This window comes from Cucurbita maxima, unplaced genomic scaffold (genome assembly GCF_002738345.1).
Source record: "Cucurbita maxima cultivar Rimu unplaced genomic scaffold, Cmax_1.0 Cma_Scf00097, whole genome shotgun sequence".
NCBI lineage: Eukaryota > Viridiplantae > Streptophyta > Magnoliopsida > Cucurbitales > Cucurbitaceae > Cucurbita > Cucurbita maxima.
In genome coordinates, this window is record NW_019272113.1 from 10825 (window position 1) to 32380 (window position 21556).

General features: G+C 41.8%; 1 pseudogene; it reads right to left on the reverse strand.

Annotated features, from left to right (window-relative positions):
• Positions 1-598: 598 nt before the first annotated feature.
• On the reverse strand, positions 599-15135 carry LOC111473009 (annotated as a pseudogene).
• Positions 15136-21556: the final 6421 nt, after the last annotated feature.

Here is a 21556-nt window from a genome sequence, read left to right on the forward strand (position 1 = left end):
TGACAAAACCTTGAAATTTGACTTAACGAGAAACGACTTCGACTTGACTTTAGAACAATCAAGCGAACGGTTGGCTAAGATAAGGGCCTGTTCATAATCCCTATTCAAATTTCTTGCTTGATTGATTAAGAGAGTTTGGACGAGAGAAGAGGCTTTGATGACGAAACGAAGGTACAAAGTGTATTTCTCATGGCCCTCCCAATAAATCATTTTTTTGCTATAGGACCATAAACACTAACCATTTTTTTAGAATACCAACAGGCGCCGGTAAAACAGGTTTGATTCATTTTCCACGTAGGGAAGCATAAAAGGAAAGCGGTCCCTTACCTTCCCTGATTTAAGGCTTTAAGGCGGTGATAGGCTAAGAGAAAGAGATTCCTCTTGCTTGGTGGAGGACTACCTCAGGAATGAATGGACATGACCTTTCGTATACTAGGATTGAAGAGCCAAGGGGAAAGCCTTCACAGACCAAGGTTAGCTAATCATTCCATTGATAAGGCGTGCGGTGATTGATATAGGGTCAGTCAGTGTGCCGGTTCTTCGGATCATAGAGGGGGTCTTCCCATTAGTCAAGGATATACTTGGTTGGTATTCAGATTCACCCGGGGAGGAATTTCTTGGATGTCGAGTCAGTTCGAAAGCTAGTCACCAGAGGAGCATAAACAAAGCGAGCAGGGCCAGTAGTAGATCCAGGATCAGTACCCTTCTCAGTTCTATACCCAACAGGTGCAGCAGAAACGAAGGTTGAAGTATCACTAGAGACATAGGTGGGAACATATATATTATAATCCACTAGTAGCATCTAAGTAAGATGCATACCTTCCTGCAGTCGCTTCAGTCCTTTCTGTTGATGGAGCAGTTAATTAAGCACTTGAAGTTGACCGATAGTGATGCTGGTAGATCTGCTACCTATGCCTTTGCTTGCCTTTCAGCTGATTCCTATAGCTTTCCCCCTTTGCCGGGTGGTATCGCTCTCTAAATGCTGGGTCTACTGATGCTGAAACTACTTGTTCAGTGTAAACCATAGGAACTACTGCATTTGTCTCTGCCACTGATGGATTATATGCAGCTCTAACCTCTGTTAGCTCTAAGTAATCTGTTTTCTCTCTATTTTCAGGTTTGCAAGAGAGCTGATGTTGGTATTCGAGCTAAATCTCCTAGAATCACTCTCGATAAAAGGCACTCGAGCAACTAGCTTCTGTTATTTCAAACAGCTAAGATTGGTATTTACCCTTATGACATTTAACTGACATTCTACCATTGAAAGAACGGATACTTGCATTCGAGCTGATACAAAGATTGAAGAATTCTTGGTACTAGCAGTTCTTTCCTTTTTAAGAGAGAATGTTGAAGGCAAGTAAAACACTAAGACAAAGCAGCAATAAGACAAGTTTAAGACAACCGGCGGTAATGGCACCTTAGAAAAGAAGGGGGTATACCCTTCAACACAAAGCTTATGGAGATTGAACTGGCTTTGTTAGTGAGAGCTAGCTTTAAGGCTAACTAACGAGTAGTTGCTTAAAGTAGTCAGTCACTAGGTTCAGCAGTATATTCTTTTGATCCAAACCCCGAACTTCCATCCGCCATCAACAGGCCTAAGCAGGCCTAGTAGCTTTCATATTCCCGTATGAGTAGCCTTCTTCTTTCTTACTTCCGTCTGTGATTTCGTGCCATTTTCAGTAGTTCCTTAGCTTAGTCAAGTAGGAATGGAGGGCTGATATGCCGTAAACAAGCATTATATGAATGAATCCAGGGCGTCAGTCAAAATCTCAGTCTTTTCCAAGCCATCAGGTGAGGTCAATTTGATTATCTAGTCTTTTAATTAAGTGTTCTCTACTCGCAGCCTGACTCTGCTGCTCGGCCTAAGGAGAAGTTAAACTTGTCATCAACATTGGTAGCAGGGTTCTCTTTGGGTAAGTACCGAAAAATGGAAAGGGAGTACGAACTGTTTATGTAGGAGTAGTTAAGAAAAAAGCTGTGATTGGTGATGGTCAAGATCATACCAATAGGATAACTTTCTTCTCTTATTCACAGATACGCATTCAATTGCAAACAGAACACTGGTTAATTAAACTGTTAGCAAATCTATACCCCTAGCGGCCTATTCTGACGTAGCTGATTCTAGACCAGCCGATGAAATTGCAACTACTTCGAAAAGCCTATGTTAGGCTATGTAAAGGGACCGGCTTCCCAGAAAGGTTAATGCCCTAGGATTGGACTCATCCCCAGTTTCCACAGATGGAGGGGCGAACTCCTCAACAAAAGAGGTGGCATCTCCTTCTACTTACTTTGGATACTCACTCAGGCCATTAAATGGCAAATATTGAAACGAGTTTGAGCGGATCATCCAGGTCTTTCTTCTTGGCCTTGGAAGTTCCAGGGTCTATCTTTCTAGTAAGGCTGGACGCAATATCTACTTCCCCTTGTTTGTGGAGTGAAGTGGGATGTGAAAGGTACAAAGAAAAGTGAACCGTAGGATCTCGTCTGACTTACTACACACCTAACGTCTGTCAAAGCTCAAAAATCCTCCTGCCCCGGCTACTAGACCAGCTCCGTCTCCATTAGTTCTAGTTTCAGTGCCAGCAACCATCTCATTCAAAAATACAGCTACGTTTAAGTCACCATCTACATCAGTGCCAGAGAGAGCTCCGGCTTCTTACAAAGTGATACCGCACAAGGAATTCCGTCACATCCGCTGGGTTTAGCAATCTCTCTTATTGGACAAAAATATGGCTATGTCCCTTCCTCTGGATTTGAAAACTAGTAGTCTTGCTCTGTAGATCGATTCCACTTACGGCTGGGGAGAGTGAAGAGCCTTCTGCCGTCTTCCTTCTAGCAGTATTCCTTTAAGCCTTATCCATACAAGGAGATGCAGATCATGGAAATGGAGTTATAGAAGATATAGGATAGTGCGAATAGCTTTCTATGGGGAAGGTGATGTATTATAAGGACTAGCCCTATAGACTTCTTGCCTTCTAGGAGATGATAAAGCAGTCTTAGTCCCATCATCACCCAACGTTCTACTTTATGCTCTGTCAGCAGCATCGGATATAGCAACTGGAAGTGAACCTCTCAGTAAGCCTTGAAGAGCGAATTGTCTTAGGATGACTTCTTGTGCTTCTTCCTTCTAGTAAGATTCAGTCTTTCCTTCTTTCTTTAGGGACCTCAAGTGCTACCTATTTCTCGGTTATCTTTTGATTGATTCATTCCTTCCGCCTGGTTTTGAAGAAAGAGAATAAGGGAATAAGACTGTGACTTAGCGTCAAGGCCAATAGCCGTACCAGAAAGCTGTCCCCGGAACAACCAGACCAACACCATTCATTGCATTGGTCCCAAACTTCTTTTTTGATTGAGGGAGCATTTCCTGGTCCACAGCTTGGAATTTGCGACTGGATATCTTAGTAAATTGAAGAAGTGCTGGGCTCAAACTCAACTGTGATCAATCTTCAAGTTCGATTCATTTTCACGGGAAGAGTTCAACCTCAATACCAAAAGTAATGGTAGCATAGGAAGAATCGGAGGATGAGAATGAGGAAGTAGAGAGTAATCAATCTTCTTGTTGTAGTGGAGTTGAGACCTTTATATCTTTTTTTTCGATTTCTCTTTCAGTGGTCTGAGAATAGGAGAAGAAGGAGGTGCCTTCTTGTCAAAGCATAGTTCTTATCCTTCTGGTAGCCAATCAGAATGAACCCAGAGCTATCAGTGACATCAGCCTTGATGGATAAATGAGCCTTGCTTTACTGACCTCGCATCGAGTAAGTTTGGCCTGTGTCGACATCGTCCTGGTCCACCCCAAAAAGAAAGGTCAATTGAACAAAAGATAAGAACTCTCTCTTCCTTAATAGAGCCGATTCTACTACCTCTTACCGGTTTACTGATCACATGCTACTTATCAGAGTAGAAGCTGTATCACTAATAGCAGATGTTTAAACATCTTTAGGAGTTGAGTAAGATCCCATCGTCTCCTTCTTCAATGAGAGAGGACTCTGCCCTACACGGTATGGTTTGTTACGGCACGGCTCGGAATAGCAAGGTATCAAGTAGTTGATGTGATATCAAAAGAAAAGTGAGAGATTGGTAATTTCAAGTGTTATAAGTGTGGGTATGGAGGAAGCAGCCAAAGCAGATCCCTAAAAAGAAAAAGTCAATCCTTCCAGTGTGGCTTAACATTAGGAAGTTCTTCTAGAATGTGCTTTTAGAGAGGCGTTGATCTTGCTCTTAGCCGCTATTCGGCTTAAGTCAGGGAAGGATGAATTAGAGTCAGTCCATTCTAGTCCGTCCTTCCAAGCAAAGAAGCCAAGGAATAGCACGTTTGTGATCTAGTTCCTACCTTAACGCACTCCAAGTGTAGTTGCCAGTGTAGTAGTAGTTCCTTTCTTTTCAAACCTTGCCAGCTGCTACTTTTCTTTCTAAGTCAGAAAGTCCTTTACAGGATCGAGCGTAATAAGTGTAACGTGTTTACCAGCAGGACTCACTCTTCTTTCAAGTCAAGGCTGTCTACCCGTTAGTTGTATTCATTCTGTCCTAATCAAAAGGATCCACTTCTCTGGGGTGTGAGAACTCCTTCTCATGAATAAACTATCTGCTTTAAAACAAACAGTCGATCGTGATAGGCTTGCAAAGCATATAGGCTACGCAGCCTTGTTCACCGGAAAAGCATAAGATCCTTGATTTCAAGGGAGTTTTCTTTACCAGACAGCTTACTGTTCCGGGAAAGCGAGAGATCTCATTGTCCGAGAAATGCTCTTTACTCTAGCGGGATCAGACTTTGAACAAGATAGCATCCCGTACTAAGAGAAGGTGACTTAGTCTACCCGAAGGAAAGTCAAGAGAGAAAGTGGGTACCGGCATGGTTAGAGGATTCGAACTGGCAGGATTGGTTTAGTGTTAGCAATTAGCATAAAGCGGTTATGCGACAGCTTGAAGAAAACTTCGATTCGTCATCACCGTTGCATCCAACCTCGGTCTTTTTTGCACAACACAAGGGAGTTAGTTGAACCGATTTCAAAGGCTTGATAAAGCTTTGGCATGACGTACGCGTGGGAAGGTTAGCAAGGGAAGGAGAAGACGACGACGGATGTTTAGTGCTATGGTCTGATGGAGAACTCGGATGAGAACGTTGGAGGAACAGAACTCATTGTCTCGTTACGCTTCGATGACGCTACAGATCTTGAGTCAGAAAGATGAGGGGAAAATGGCCGGCGAGGTCACTTTCTTATTCGAAAAGGAATGCAACTAGTTACACTATCAGCTTACTTCTCCTAATGCCAACACCAAGAAGAAGGTCGTTTACGTGCTTAACTTGCATTGGCAACGTCGGCCTATCTATATCCAACGTGAGAGACTAATTGCCTTAGTTAGAAGAGAAGGAAGGCGTTCTCGAGACATAGCTTTCTAAGTAGAATCCGAAATCCCAGCGATTACCAGGTGACCCATTAACTAATCTTTCTGACAACTGCTAAGCTTCCTAGGTGCCGTGTGAAGCTGCTACCCGGAAAGACCAATCAATGGTTGACTCTGAAATGACACGTTGAAAGTCTTGTAAAGGAAGAAAAAGCGTTGTTATTCTCTAAAAAGAACCTTCCTTCTATACGAAGAGACTCTTCCTAGTTCGTGCTACTTTAGAATACATCTACATTGAAGGAAATATTGAATTTCATTGTCCTTCCTGGCCATGAAAGAATACCCAAATATACCCGAAAGATCAGAAGTCAAACAATCAAGGTAGGGATTGTTGGCTTGGAACTCGAGCAGTCTCCCCTAATACACCGGGAAGGCTTCTAGCCTCTCTGCCTGAAGGAGCTTTTGGCAGTGAGTCGAAAGTCTTAGTGAGAAGCCTCTCCTATCTAGGACTATTCCCACTCTTCTCTGAGTGCCAAAAAAAACTTTGATAAGGTAGCGCTCACAGTGAGAGCTCAGCGTACTATTATTCCTACCCTAATGTGTCAAGAAGAGAATAGGTAGTACAGGTCAGCAAGCAAGCATAGCTAGATCTAAGGTATCTGGATCAGAAGGTATATCCTACCCCACCAACCCTTCTTGTTCTTGGTTCTTTTGTGCTATCTTTCTATCCAGTTTCTAGCGTTAATGTAGAAAAGGTGTAGAAAGAAGGATTATCAGATTTGATGAAGTTATTTAGCTTGAATCAATCTTTTCTCATTTTAAGGCCCTCTCTCTGCCGAGCCTCTTGGAGTGCTTGCTGTGCTAGGGGTTGTATTCCCCATCAGCCTCCAGGTATTCCCCGTGGGTGGGAAAAGACTTTCTAAATCTTCTTCTGATGCTCTGGATTACTAGATTTAGTTGTTGCTACTAAACTCTTGAGAGACCTCTCTCAAGATATGCTGACAAGGCTGGAAAAGCTACTGACTATCCTGATTTTGATTCGTCAACGGATGCAAGAGAGGAAGCTATTGGGGGCAGAGGCAGGAATTCCCGTCTCAGGCGGAAAAAGAGAAGGAACTCAGTATGACCTTTAGCTCGTTGGAAGGAATTCGTAGCGACATTTACAGTGAAGTAGGATGCTTCGATTCTTTTTCAGTCTACTAAGTAAAGTGGCACATTCCAGCCTGTCAGTCTAAGGATTCCTCATCATCTTATCTGACGTGCTGGCTATCTTATCCTTCCTCCCATCTAGGGTGGTTGACTTTATCGTGTCTTTACAGTCGTGTGTAATAATGGGCTCTGAGTTTAGTTGTTAGCTAGAACGTCGAATCTGACCGGCTGGCTGGCTTCTTTCTCCCGCCCCTTCGCCTCGGCTTCTTTCTCTTCTCTTTGCTCCTACAAAAACTCATACAGTGTGTGTCTCTCTCCTACTCCTGAATGAACCTCTACAACTCTGGGTCTCCCAGCTTCGCTCAATCACCTGTCAGTCTCACTGCTCCTCTTCTTCTTTATTGAAAACAGCTCAAAGACTAACACTCTGTCTTCGTCTTCTCTTTTCCTTTACCTTTCTAAAGACTAAGGGGAAAGAGTGAAGCAAGATTCCATGAGAGTTGACTCCTCTCCCTATTTATTCAAACACAGTGAAAGAAGGGAGACTAAAGTTCTCCTGTCCCTGATTGAACTGTAACCAAAGACTTCTATTAATTATCTTGAATCTTGCCTTCACTCTGTAAAAGATCAATACTCCTTCCTTCCTTATTAATGAGAGCATATTCTCTCTCTCCTGTCCCTGATTGAACTCCGGCCGGAACTTATGGATTCTTTCTCCTTCCCCTATTTATTTATTCAGACACGAGGTAAACTGAAATTCCACTTCCTGGCTGGCCGGACTATTACTAATTGAACCAGGTAAAGCATATGAAATTCATTCTCCTTAACTACTGGCTGGCTGGATGTTTGCTTCGCTCCTCTCCTTTATAGTCTCGTCGCTTTGCGCCTCTTTCTGACCTCTTCTCTTAATTATCTATCCTATTTGTTCACTCTGTAAACTAAGAAAGACTGCTCGAAGGATGAATTCTAGTTTCCAAACTTGACTCCTCTCCATCTCGATCGAGCTGTTCCACTCCTCTCTGCCTATTTCTTCTTTAACTGTAAACTCATGAACCTTCTTTCCCTCTATCTTCGTCTTCGCTCCTGAACCGTAACCTAGTTATTCTTTAACTTCTCTTGCTTGATCCTTTCTTGGCATCTTTTACTCTCTAGTCAAGCTATTTGAAGAACCTGCCCCGGACCCTCTTCTATTCCCTATCCTTTCTTGTAAGTAAGAAAAAGAGATGAATGAGAGTGGCTTCGCTCCTGCCCCTGACCCTCTATTGCCTGAACTACTGAACCTGTCCCTTCTTGCTTCCACTCCTCTCTCTATCTTTTGAGCTATTGAACTTTTGAACTCAGTAAAGCATATTCAATGAATGAGAGTGAACTCCTTTGATGATATTCCCTATTTATTCTTTCACTCATTGTTATTCTTTCACTATTTTACGGTCTCGTAGCTTCGCTTATTTGCCTCTACACCTCGGGCTCATAGCTTCGCTCCTTCCCTTCACCTTTGACTGATTGAATGAGGTAAAGCAATTCATTCCATTGCCTTTTCTTTTCCTCTACTCTATCTATTCCCTTGCCTTCTTTCTTTCCCTCGAGGTTGTCTCATTCACCTGTCTGTCGATTGAACCCATTCATTGCCTGAACTACTAAACGAACAAACACTATTTTGCAAGGGGAATAGGCTGGAGTAGGTTGAGTAAGCAAAAGGAGCCTCTGCATTCTCCTTCTCTCATGAACCAGATTGAACTGTAAACTATGACTGGCCGAAAGATTCATTCTAATTTGTTTACGAACTGAACTCTGGAACCTATTTCTTCTTTCTCCTGTCTGTCTTCACCTTTTCCTTCTTTCACTCTTTTCCTGTACTGTAAGAAAGATTAATTCTTGAACTTCTCTTTCTCCTTTCTGCAACTCTTTCTTTTACCCTCCTTCCTGTAAACACTCCTTTCCTTATTTATTCTCCTGACGAGGAATTCAAGACTCAAGAGAAAACCTTCCCTCTTCATTCTCCTTCCCTTCCCTTCCCTATTTATTCCTTCAAAGACAAGGTGGTAAAGCTACTAATTCATTTACTCGACTGTAAAGACTCTCGATCGATGAATGAGACTGAACCAGACCCTTCTCTCTGTCTTCTCCTTTCGTTCTGTTCTATGGATTCTTTCTCCTGTCTGTCTGACAGAGCCTTTTCTATTTCCTTTGCTCGGTAAATTTGTGTTTGTTTGGTTCTTTCTCCTGAGCCTCCTCCTTTGTTCGGGGACTGATGAAACTCCTTTCTTTTCCTATTTTCCTATGGATTCTCTTTCTCTTCTCCTTATTACAGATGGAACTCGGGTTTCATTATTCAAACACGACCAGTAACCAAGGGCAAGCCGAAACAGGCAAGAATGAGAGTGAGCTCCTTCATTTTCCTATTTATTCACTGTAACCTCCTGGCTTGGCTGTCCGTACTATTACTTCTGACCCTGATGTGGAACGAACTCCTTTTCTTCCCTTCCTATTTATTCACTGTAACCAGACTCACCTTCTTATGAATGAGACGAAACTGACTGACTATTCAATCCTGTAACTCAATCACCTTCTTTCTTTCGCCTATTGATTTTTTAACTGTAAACTAAAACTCAACAAGAATGAGACGGATGGCACTCTGTTACTCTCCTGCCTGTAAACAAGGTCAAGCGGAAAGTAAGATTCATTCAGTCAGTAAGTCAAAAAGATCAGTGGTTGGTTGCCTGCCACGAGAGCTCATGACCCTCTCCCCCTCAGGTTGGAATCTTTTCTTTGCTTTTCTTTCCTCTTGCTTCTTTCACTCGGTAAAGCATGAATTGACTTTTCCTGAATCTCTACCTATTTAGTAAGGAACAGTAAACAAAGACTCAAGAAAGATTAATGATACTGTCGGGACCTTTTCCTATCCTTTAGGTATGTCTCTTCTTATTCCTTTTGCTTTGATTTTCTTCTTCTTGCACTGGGGTTGACCTATTCTTTCCTTGGGTAAATGGGTGGGTTCATTCAGTAGCTAATGAATTTTCTCTCCTGTCTGTAAAGCCTTTCGCTCGATTCATGCTAGTTTAGGAACTGATCTCATGAACCTCGTCACCATTAATTCTCCTTCACTCCTTTCCCTTTGCTTCGCTCCCCTTATTGGTCTTACAAGCACTAAGAAAAAGTGAGTTCGTTCTTTCTTTCTTTGCACAGATAAAGAAGATGATAGTAACCCTACATTGTACTGATTCACTCTACAGCAATTTAACCTTTCGGGGATGTAAAGAGGTGTTTGTTTCTTTGGTTCTTTCTCTGATTCCTCTTCTGTCTTTCACTGGGTAAACTCATTCACCTGTCAGTTGAACAATTCCATTGCCTGAACTACTGAAGGAACCAGGACGGGCTATTCTTCTTTCACTCTTTTAAGCTTTCTCCTTCCTGTAAGAAAGATTAATGAGACAACCGAAACTAATTAACCTCTATTCCTGTCAGTGATTGTTCCTTATTCTTGAATAGTAAAGAAGGGAAACTGGAGAGGAGAGTCATTCAATCCTGAACTACTGATGAACGAACCTTTGACTATCCGAGTTTACAGTGAAAGAAGAAATGAATTAGCTGCACTTTGTTTTGAAAGACTCAACTCTCGGTAATCAGCAACTAGGAGTCTTTCTCCTGAGAACCGGAACCTGACGAGTAGGGAATGAAAAAGGAAGAATGAGTCCTTTACGGTACAGTAAATGAAAGAGATAGTGAAACCAGACCCTTTAAATTAGAGTCAATTCCTTGCAGCGACTAAACAGAAAGGCAAGAAAGAAAGAAGATGAAAGATTAATGAGACACTCTGAACCTGAACCTATTTATTCAAAAACTGTAACCAAGAGAAAGCCGAAATGAAAGATGAATGAGACTCTACGGTAAAAGAAAAGAAGCAAGCTCCTGCCTGAACCTCTATTCCCTGAGCAGCTAAGCTCCGTAACCTGTATTACCTAAACCAGAACCTTTATCAATCTCCTTCACCTTTACTGAATTAATTGAAAGAAGAAGAGAATGAAAGATGGATTTGCTCATGAACCTGCGCCCTTGCCCCGATATTACCTGAACCTGACCCTCTCTTTCTCCTGCTTTCAAGACTCTTTCAAATGAAAGATCAGCTCATGAACACCTGAACCTGACCCTCTCTTTCTCCTGCTTTCAAGACTCTTTCAAATGAAAGATCAGCTCATGAACCGAAACCAGTATTCCCTCTGAGCTCATGAACCAAAACCAGTATTCCCGCCTGAACCTGTATTCCCTGAGCAGCTAAGCTCCATAACCTGTATTACCTAAACCAGAACCTTTATCAATCTCCTTCACCTTTACAGAATTAATTGAAAGAAGAAGAGAATGAAAGACGGATTTGCTCATGAACCTACGCCCTTGCCTCGATATTACCTGAACCTGACCCTCTCTTTCTCCTGCTTTCAAGACTCTTTCAAATGAAAGATCAGCTCATGAACTGAAGCCAGTATTCCCTCTGTTCCCTTCCCTTATTGAATGAAGGAGGTGAAGCATCAGCTCATGAACTGAAGCCAGTATTCCCTCTGTTCCCTTCCCTTATTGAATGAAGGAGGTGAAGCAAGCTATTTGAGGAACCTTTGACTCTATTCCCTTTACAGTTGAGCTACTTATTCTTCTTTCTCCTGCTACTGAACCGTAACCTGGCTTCTCTCCTGAACTTGTCCCTGATTTCACTTTAGTACTCTCCTATAAGAAAGATTCATTCTTTCTCTTCTCCTTATGAATCAAGTCAAGACTCAACAATAATTATCCTTGCACTCTGGAACAGGAACAAAGAAAGAAAGGAGGAAGTGTTTCAAGGAAAGACGAAAGATTCATTCTTGATCTTCTCCTGAACCAGATAGATTGAACTCTTTCACTCAGGTTGAACTATTGGTCAGTCTCTTCTCTTTTCTTTCCTTTGATTCTTCTTTCAAGACTCATTAATTATCTATCCTTCACTCATTTTCCTATTTATTCTTGAACTGTAAAAGAGAAATACTCTCAATTAATTCTTAATCTAATCCTTCCTTCACTCTTGAACGAGGGTTGAACTATTCTTTCTCTTCCCCTGAACCTGAAAGTGTTGAAAGTCAATCCTCAAGATTCATTCTTGATCTGATCCTGAACCTTCTTTCACTCTTTTACTAGGTAAATATAATAGGTGTTTGATTGATACTAGGTAAATAGAATAGCTGTTTGATTGAACTCGGTCTCTTCTCTTTGCTTTTCTTTCCTCTCTTTTCTTTCACTCGGTAAATAGATAGTAGTAGTCTTTCTCCTGCCCCTTTTTGAACTCGGTAAATAGGCTTCTCTCCTGGACTTCTTTCACTCAGTTTGTTTTCTCCTTCACCTATTCTTTATGGTCTCAGAATTCCATTGCCTTCCCCTCGTAAACTCTCAGTCAAGTCAAGTTGCTTCGTTCCTCTTTGCTCCCTATCTACTCTAGTTCTATTCTATCTATCTAGTAAGGCTTTGATTTACGAGGTTCTGAATACTGCATTTCTGACTTAATGGATGCACTAATGGATGAGGGGTAGCGTGGGAAATTCCTGAATCTCGAGAGAACGTTGATCAATATTCAGGAAGAGATCGAGGATCCTGATCTTTGTCAACACAAGACTCGGAGCCCCCTACTCAAACAAAAAGGCCTGAGGAATTGAAAATGCCTTTCGGATTTCTTCTCGTGGAGGGTAAAAGACTCATTTCTCATTCGAGATAGGGGGGAGCTATTGTGAAGCCGTCAGAGGAGGAAGCGGCAAATAGCTTCTACTGAGTTCCCCAACACTTAGCTTAGTAGCTCAACTCTTTCGACTGGCATGACGCTGCTGGATGCTTCTGATCAATAGGAAGAGGGAGGAAAAAAAAGCTTATGATGAGCATCTATTTGAGTCGATCATTTCCAAGATCTAATTCGAGTTTTTTCTTATGTAGTGGAAACACCTTACAATCTGATGTTTTACGCTTAAGGGAAGAAATGTTCTTGGTGGATGCAGGACCTGGGACTCCCTGAATTTGTATACAAGATGAGCCTACAGGATTGTCAATCAGCCGAGCCGCCAGGTTTGAGAATAAAGTAAACGAAGGGAATGAGAAAGAAGAAATAGGTGAAAAAAGGGAATGAGAAAGAATAAATGGGTTTCGGTTCCGTAGCTTGACCTTCTATCCGGACGCTTGACTTACCTTGTTCAAGAGTGAAAGAAGGAAAAGAATAAATAGGTTCAGTAGTGATTGAGCTCAGCAGTGAGTCCGACAGGTTCAGGATTGAATGAATAAGGTAAATAGGGTCAGGTCATAGAGGTTCCGGTTCAGGAGAGAAGCCGAGGTTTAGGAAAGAGCTACTTTTCTTTTCTTTTACCTCCTTCAATCCAGGTCAAAGCCTCAATGTCAGAAGCAGGAATCTGAGAAAACAAGACCCCTACGTCTTTCTTGTAAACTAATTATTCGATCTGTAGATCCCAGCAAGGCTGGCCATCACTAAACCACCGAGGGATGTCTCTTACAAAGAAGAATTCGTATAGATTTTTCTAGAACCCTAGTCCAGCCTACCCAACTGATATAATCTAGAATCCACTCTTTGCCTTTACTTAAATTAGTAGTAGGTGAATAGTGACCCTATTTGTATGCGCATTCATAGGGCACGTTCCAAGATCTCCCACAACGAGAACCTAAGACATGGTGGATTGATAGTAAGTTGAAAGAATAAATGGATAGATCATAGGTTGGTTGAATATTGAGTGTAGCTTAGGCTACGTCTTCTGTTTACGCGCTATTAAGCCAGCACACAGGATCTTAGACGGGTTTCGTCCCCTTTCTGGAACACCTTCTTACTAGCTAGTACGGTAAAAGCCTAATGCAAATAGACCGAAAAAAGAAGATTTCTTTATAGATGAGTTGTAGTCGATTCACCCGTTATGCCTCGTCTCGCGCTTAGTCACTCGCGAGATTCGGATAGGAGGAAGTCTTTTCTGAAAAAACTCGCAGTTCTACCCCTAATATATATGATTGATTTTTGAGATACTAACTCTTTGGTTGGATCGGACAAGGAACTTCTATAAAGATCTTTCCACTCATTAGTCATACTCAAAGTCGAAGTCACGGCCGACATGAAGGGCTCAAAAAAAGAACGAGAATCGGTGTCGTGGTGGTACTACGAGATGGCGATTTCTTGTAGTATAGAAGAATAGATCCGCAGACCTATTGATTGACCATAGATGCGACCGCTATCTAAGAGAATCTCAGTAGTTCTTCTATCGTTCAAGGGCAAGGGGAAAAGATGTAGCGGCTTGCCTAGATCTCGTATTTCCCACGTAGTCCGTCGGTCAAACCAAGGATTCTCTGATCAAAGTAATATAGAGATTCTTTTTCTTTTTCTGGTATGTAGGCGAGCTAGGAGCGCATCAATTGGGTCGAAAACTCAAATAGGATCATCATCATGGCCCTTTTCTTCTTTCTTTGTTTGTGTCCGGCTTTATTAGTGAAAAAGAGGTGTGTGTGTGTGTGTGTTTTTTAAGGCTTATCCGGGGGCTGCTGCTCTGGGGCATCCAATTCCTCTTCTTTCTTTTCCTGAGGATATCACATCGAGAGCTGCTTCTTCTTGTTCAGGGTTAGATCTTCCTCAGATTCCGAGAAATTGGTCAGGGGGCTACCCTCTTCTCATCTCATAATTCCATTGCCTCTTCTCACCTCTTGAGATATATATATATATATAAACTCTTCCCCAAAGGAGAGCGAAAGCTCCATGTTGAGTATGTCCTGCCTGGATACCCGAATTCATTCTCGTCCTGATCCACCATGGAATTTTCTCAATCTATAAAAACATTGATGGAGAGGAAAGAAAAGATAAAAGATTATGGATCGGAGAGGAACGAAGCTGCTTTACCGATAGGAAGAGGGCTCGTAATGATCTTCTCAAAGATCACAAGGTGCTGGGATGGATCCATAGGTTTTTGTGAAAGGGATGCCCCGTATCTGAGATGTGGCTTGCTGAAAAGAAAAAGCAAATTCCTCTATTTGATGTTGATTCATTTACACTTCCATTCTTTGTAGAGGAAGGTTAACTTCTTGCTGGCTGGGAGCTGTATGAGCGGTAACGTCCACGTACAGCTTTGTGAGAAGGGCAGTGGACAGAAATGGCCTTGTTGTACTTCACTTTCATCTTCAATGGGGTCTGCTCTTTTTTTTTTTTTTTTGGGAGAGTATGACAATATAATCTTAATGAGGTGCGGGGATTTGCATCTGAGATTCGTTGGGCTTCCCTCTTCTAGGGCCTGCGTCCCAGTATTTTTGTGCAATAAACCCCTCTGGCCAAAGACTAGTGGTAGGTCGTCCCACAGAGCTTTTTGAGAAGGGTAGCCTAGTGTGTAAGCACAGCAATGAACAACGGCGAACCCTCAGACGACCTATCTAAGATTATGGGTGAGATCCTCAGTAGTGGTGCCCCTTTCACTCTTTCACGGACTGATACATGTACCAAATGCTCATACGGGAAAGTTGACTCCTGGGTCTGGAACCTGGGGGGTTGCTCCGAGAAATCTCCTTCCTTTCTCGTCCACACAGAGGGGTGCGGACACATCTGTGCGGATTACAGGTGACGGTTACAAGAATGGCGAGGAAGTGAATAGTACCCGACGAGATTCAGGGATGGATGTAGACCCATCGGGCAGGGATAATCATTCTGGTCCTAGGAGAGGTGGCGATCATTCTCAAGAACCAAAAAGACTGAGCTGAGGGTCCTTGATCTATCAATAGAGGAAGCAAAAAAGGGGCTTCGCTCCCCTTTACAATATGAAGAAAGAAAGAAGGGTCGAAGTTTAGACCACTCACACTAGTTCGACCTATAGAAAAGATCATGAAAGAGGCGATCAGGATGGTACTCGAATCCATTTACGATCCCGAGTTTCCAGACACATCGCACTTCCACTCGGGGTGAGGCCGCCACTCGGCCCTAAGGCGGATCAAAGAAGAGTGGGGAACCTCTCGCTTGTTTTTGGAATTCGACATCAGGAAGTGTTTTCACACCATCGACTCATCTCAATCTTGAAGGAAGAGATCGACGATTCCAAGTTCTTTTACTTCATTCATCAAGGAACTGAAAGACTATATCTGGGCTAGCTCGATTCCACCCCAAGGGCTCAGGCACTGGTAGGGGTGTGAGCGTTAATACAGTTTCACACTATTCGATCAAAAAGAGTCTTAACAAAAAGGAGACTATATAAAAATGATACAACAAGTAAAGAAGCAGAAATAAGTGCATAACGGTCAAAATGAGAATGAATGATAAAAGCAGTCTCCTCTTCATTTTCGGGCATTACAGAGGAATAGTTATAAAAAACTATATTAAAGGAAACACAACTTCTTCGTTGAGGTTTGTTGAAAGGTGTAATTCCACCGATATCAAAAATGGAAGACTGGTCTTGGTTAACAAGCTTCAACCATGTCTGATACCAACTGCAACAAAGACCCCATACTGAAAACCATTTGAAGTAATGTTAATGTGTGTGGCCTTTCCTGAGCAAGTCTTGGATAAATTGGGTTTGGTCATATACAGTGCATCATCAAGACTGGGACGATCTCCACTGAGATTCACTATTTCTTCAGATTCACTGGTAAAAGAGGTCAAATGCCCACTCTTGGTTTACTCACCGACAACAGTGGTGCTTCTATCTCTAATAATCCTTGCAGCTTCCTTCACCGACACTCACCTTTTTTGTCTGGGTACAAAGAAAGACAAAATGATCTTTCACAGTCAGTCAAGACTCAAGAAGAATGAGACTGAACAGTCAGTGATTGTTCATCTTTCACTCTTTGACTCTCCTGTAACCATTCCTTATTCATGAGATGGATTGAACTGTAAACTCATTCACCTCTGCCTATTGTTTATTTCATTTCCCGAGCGAGGGTGGAACTGTTTGAGATGAAAAAAAAACAATTGAAGCTTTCTGTTTTTTTTTTTTTCCCGAGCGAGGGTGGAACTGTTTGAGATGAAAAAAAAACAATTGAAGCTTTCTGTTTTTTTTTTTTACTTTGCCCTTTGCATTGAAAGAAAAGATTCCAAAATAATATGATTCAACCTCAAACCTTTTTGAATGTAGCAGATAACAGTGGAGCCCGAGAATTGATGTGTATTTGAATCATAACCTCAAACCTTTTTGAATGTAGCAGATAACAGTGGAGCCCGAGAATTGATGTGTATTTGAATCATAGGGGCTAGTAAACAACGATATGCTCATATTGGTGACGTTATTGTTGCTGTAATCAAGAAAGTTGTCCCAAATACACCTCTAGAAAGATCAGAAGTGATCAGAGCTGTAATTGTACGTACTTGTAAAGAACTCAAACGAGAAAATGGTATGATAATACGATATGATGACAATGCTGCAGTTGTTATTGATCAAGAAGGAAATCCAAAAGGAACTCGAATTTTTGGTGCGATTTCCCGAGAACTAAGACAGTTAAATTTCACTAAAATAATTTGATTAGCACCTGAAGTATTATAAGATGAGACTATGAGATAGTTATAGTATTTGAATGAAATTAATTAGTAGATTGTGTATCACGTATATACCTTTTAAAATTAATAACTATTTAATAAATTAATAAAAAAAAAATCATGTTGATTAGATCAAAATGAAAAGTATCCAATAATTTTCGTTTATCATGGGTAAGGACACTATTGCTAACATAATAACCTCTATTCGCAATGCTGACATGAATAGAAAAGAAATGGTTCGAATACCATCTACTAACATCACCAAAAACATTGTTAAAATACTTTTACGAGAAGGTTTTATTGAAAACATAAGGAAACATAGGGAAAGCAACTTAACATGTTTACTTCCATTGTGGGTAATGTTTTTAGATTCAAGGCTGTGCGTGCTCTACGTCTTGAGGATTTGCGAATCCCTACTGCTTATATTAAAACTTTTCAAGGCCCGCCTCATGGTATCCAGGTTGAAAGAGATAAATTGAACAAGTATGGTCACCCTCATTCCTAATAGTATCAATGATACAAGTCAGATCAGGCTAGGACTAATCTAGAAGATTAGTAGTCGGGACCAGTTGCTTCCCTTCCAATCGCTTCCTCAGATTCTGGATCCCTCTCTCAGGTTCGTCGATCCTCTCGACCATTCCTTGCAGAATTTGAGTATTTAGAAAGAGTTTTTCCCAAGAAAGCTTACCTCATGTCAGTTCAATCTTCTCATTCACCCTGAATCATTTGCTTCAGCCTGAAATCATTCTTGTTGGAGAGATGCTATGCCGGAAGAAGGAAAAAAAGAAGAAAGAAGACTGGACTGAGTCTTATTGCCGAAAACAAGCCATTGGCTGCAAGTAGATTTACAAAATCAAGCATAAAGCATATGGCTCGCGTCAGAGATCCAAAGCTAGCTAAAGGATTCCTTCCAAAATCTTGAGTCGACCCCCTTAAAAGATAGGGGAAAGATTTGCCCGCTAAAACACCATTCGTGGCATTCTTGCCTTGGCTGCAATCAAATTGCCCTGATTTCAATCAACTTGACGTGAAGAATGCCTTTCAACAAGATAAGGGAAGCGGGGAACCGCAAGAATATCTTTCTATTCAGCCTCCTTTAACTCCAGGCTGATCTTCTCCTAGGAATCCTATAACTTGTTTGTTGGTATGCAAGCTCAAGAAAGCTATTTACGGATCTATATGCTTCGATTGGCTAAAGCATGCACCAAGAGCTAAGAATGGGGTTGAATACAAGTAATGCTTTAGAATCTATAATCAATCCTGAAGAAAGGAAGCATAAAGGGTAGATGGGACAGCCCTCAGGGAAATTGAACAATAAGGTGTTCTACACGATTACGGGTTAGATGTCTAATTGTCCAGGCAGTAATGATAGTATCTTGTACCTGAACCGGTGGCTCACTTTTTCTAAGTAATGGGAAAGAGGACCGAAACATGCCACTGAAAGACTCTACTGAGACGACCCTATGAAGCTTCACTGTTCCCTGGGATTGGCTTTGGGCCTTTCTTGCGCAGCTTAGGTGGAGGGCGAAGAAGGCCCCCTTCCGAAGGGCCCGAGCCATCAGTGAGATACCACTCTAGAAGAGCTAGAATTCTAACCTTGTGTCAGGACGTCTCAACTCGGGAGAAAGAACAGGTAATAGACATAAAACCATCCATTCGGGTTCTATATTTGTTCGAATAAAATGCTTAGTTAATTCCATACGTCTAACCAAAAACAGTTTTCTTCTTCCAACTTTTCGATCTTCTCATTCATTACCTGCAGGTCCCTCTTCGCCTAATTCTTTCCATTCTACCAACGAATAATCTATAATAAGTCGCAAAACCAGATCGGCTAATTGTTCTCGTCTAGCACCTACTCCAGTAGAAATTTCTCGATTTCGAAATGTATCAAAGCCTTGGTAGTAAAAAACACAGAGTCAAACTCATTGTTCAACCTTTTTCTATTATTGCTTCTGGATCAGGATGTAATTTCTCTTTTCATGAGAGTTTCAAACATGAATTAGTGGCATTGTGTTCCTTCCCTTTTTTCTATTCTTCTTAGAGGTATAATCTTGGGGGGTTCCCGGAAAGTCTTCAGTTGTCGCTACCCTGGACACAGAATTCCATTTTAAACTATAGCTCCTGGAGATGTCCTGGTTAAATGAAATTGAGGACATACAGCAAGAGAACAGCATAGAATAGAGCTCTATCCTGGGATGGGATTTCCCTGCCACTACCCAGCATCAAAAGAATTAGAGGTATCCCTCTAGAATATTGATGATTAGTATGAAAAGGTGTTGAGTACTTTTAGCCGCTGCCCTGCATCAAATGTACTTTAGTATCCCTCTTGTCTAGTAACTAGAGACCGACATTGGTTATACCTAGGGGTTGGGGATCACTTGATACTCTATGTTCTATAACCTTTGTTCCCCTAAAGAAGGTGAGGAAGTTGGGAGTACTTTATACTCTATCTTGTATAACCTTTGACTCTAAAGGTGGACAAAAAGGGGTGTACCTTTTTTCTTTTCGATCTGCTACTCAACCTGTGTTCTGTTACAGCTTTGCCTAGCTCAACCTGTGTTCTGTCACTCATTCCCAGAGATAAACTCCGGCTCAAATGCCTTTGCCACCAAAATCTACCCCAACAAGGAAGTGATCCTGCATCCTTTAAGAATTCCAGGCTAGGAGCCTTGATCACAAATTCTCCCCAAAGAAAGGAGTCGGAGTCCGGCCCTGTCAGAAAAGGACTCAGTCTCCTAACCGAGGTCTATGTCAGAATCATCTGAAGCTAGCTCATTCCCTAAACAACGTTGGCTAGGAGAGTAGGAAGGAGTATTCCCCGCAATGACTACGACCGATTCATCTCGACGTCTCTTCCGTCATAGAGAGTGGAAGAATAATTGACGGAAATAGGGCAGCCTTGGCCCAAGAAAATAAGATTGACGCACAAAGTTCCTCCACCGAGATTGCTGCCCCCAAAACCCAATGAAATGCAGTCTATCAGCCCCCGAAATTGGAATGGTATCAAAAAGAATTTGGCTGCTCTAGAAGCACTGATAGCTACCTCCACTCCTTTCACTTCTGCACCTCCCGCTTTTCCGACTGAGATTCCAGTTGCACAAGCAAGAGCACCTCCACCAGCTCAGGAAGGTCCATCTACTTCCGCACAGTTTGTCACTAAGGAAGAATTTGATGAATCCATCCTTATCACAGTCCATATATCCTCCATATCATGAAACCGTGTTCCTTATCCACCAGGGTACCAAATCCCACAATTTTCTATCTTTGATGGGAGAGGTTACCCTAAAAGACACTAATCTCATTGCATTACCGCTTGCCGGGACACTACCACAGAATGGGTCTTTTCCATTGATTGAGACAATTTCCCCTTTCCTTGGTCCTGCCTACGAGTGGTATGACAATCTCAGGCCCAGGTCCATATCAAGCTGGAAAAAGATGCAAAGGGCTTAGGTAAGCACTCGGGTGAGTGGATCCGCTTAAGAAAGCAAATCAAACTAAAATGTCTTCAAGCTCCCCCTTCACCAAACAAAGGCTGATAAAAAGACCACCGAGTTTTCGGAAAGTGGCTGGTTCAGGCCAAAAAAAGACCGTTCTTCTCCAAGAAAGAATAAATCTCCTTTTTTCTTTTAGCATTCTCTTTGAAAAGGACTTGATTTTGTTTCTTGGATGACTGACTGCAGCAATTGGAAAGAAAACGGCTCTTTCTGATCCAATTGGTTCCTTTGATTTGTGCTAAAAAAAAGAGATTTGTTTCCTTGTTTGATTTTGGGAAGAGACAAAGAGGTCAGTTTCAGGGCGGGGGAATCATCCACCTTTTCCGAGATTAGTCTGGTCTTGACAAAGAGCAATTTTCATTGAAAGCGATTCCTTGTTCTTACGAATCCCAGTTTCCACTAGTAAATCAAGAAGGTGGTCAGACTCTCTGGAGAAGAAAAGACTATGACGGTCAGAAGAAAGAGCTCTTGCCTCCGATCGGGTCTTGGGCTAGTATTCTTTCATGGAATTCCATCTCTTGTTTGACAAGATCTTTGGAGTTGCTGAATTCTTTCCATTTTCATCGAAACCGAAGACATGCAAGAACCACTTTTTCTATTGTGATTTTGCAGGAGAAGAATTCTGATTAACCAGCCCTGAAGCGAAGGACGGGCATCAAAAGTCTTGGTTTCAGAAGCTATAATCTTTATCTGCATCAATCGGCTCGCACAAAGACTCCTAAATCAATCCGAGCCTTTTCTTCCACCTTTCCTTATAAGAGAAACTTGTTCAAAGATGACTCCTAGAGAATTACAAAAATAGAAGTTCGATTCTTTCTTTTCTATTTCTTCTCAAGAAGAAAATTCAGTCAATTCCTTGAGAGCTGCTTTACCGAGTGAAAGGAAAAGAGATTCTTTCTTTTTCTATTTATTCAAATCAGAATTGATCGAGAGGAGCGACTTTCCCATATTATGTTCTGTTGGCTATCTTCTACAAATTTACTCATCAAAACCAACCGCTTGGAATAATAAGTACAACGCGGTCTTGTCCTTCATCCGTGCTTCTTTCTGCTTCGTGATGTCATTTAAT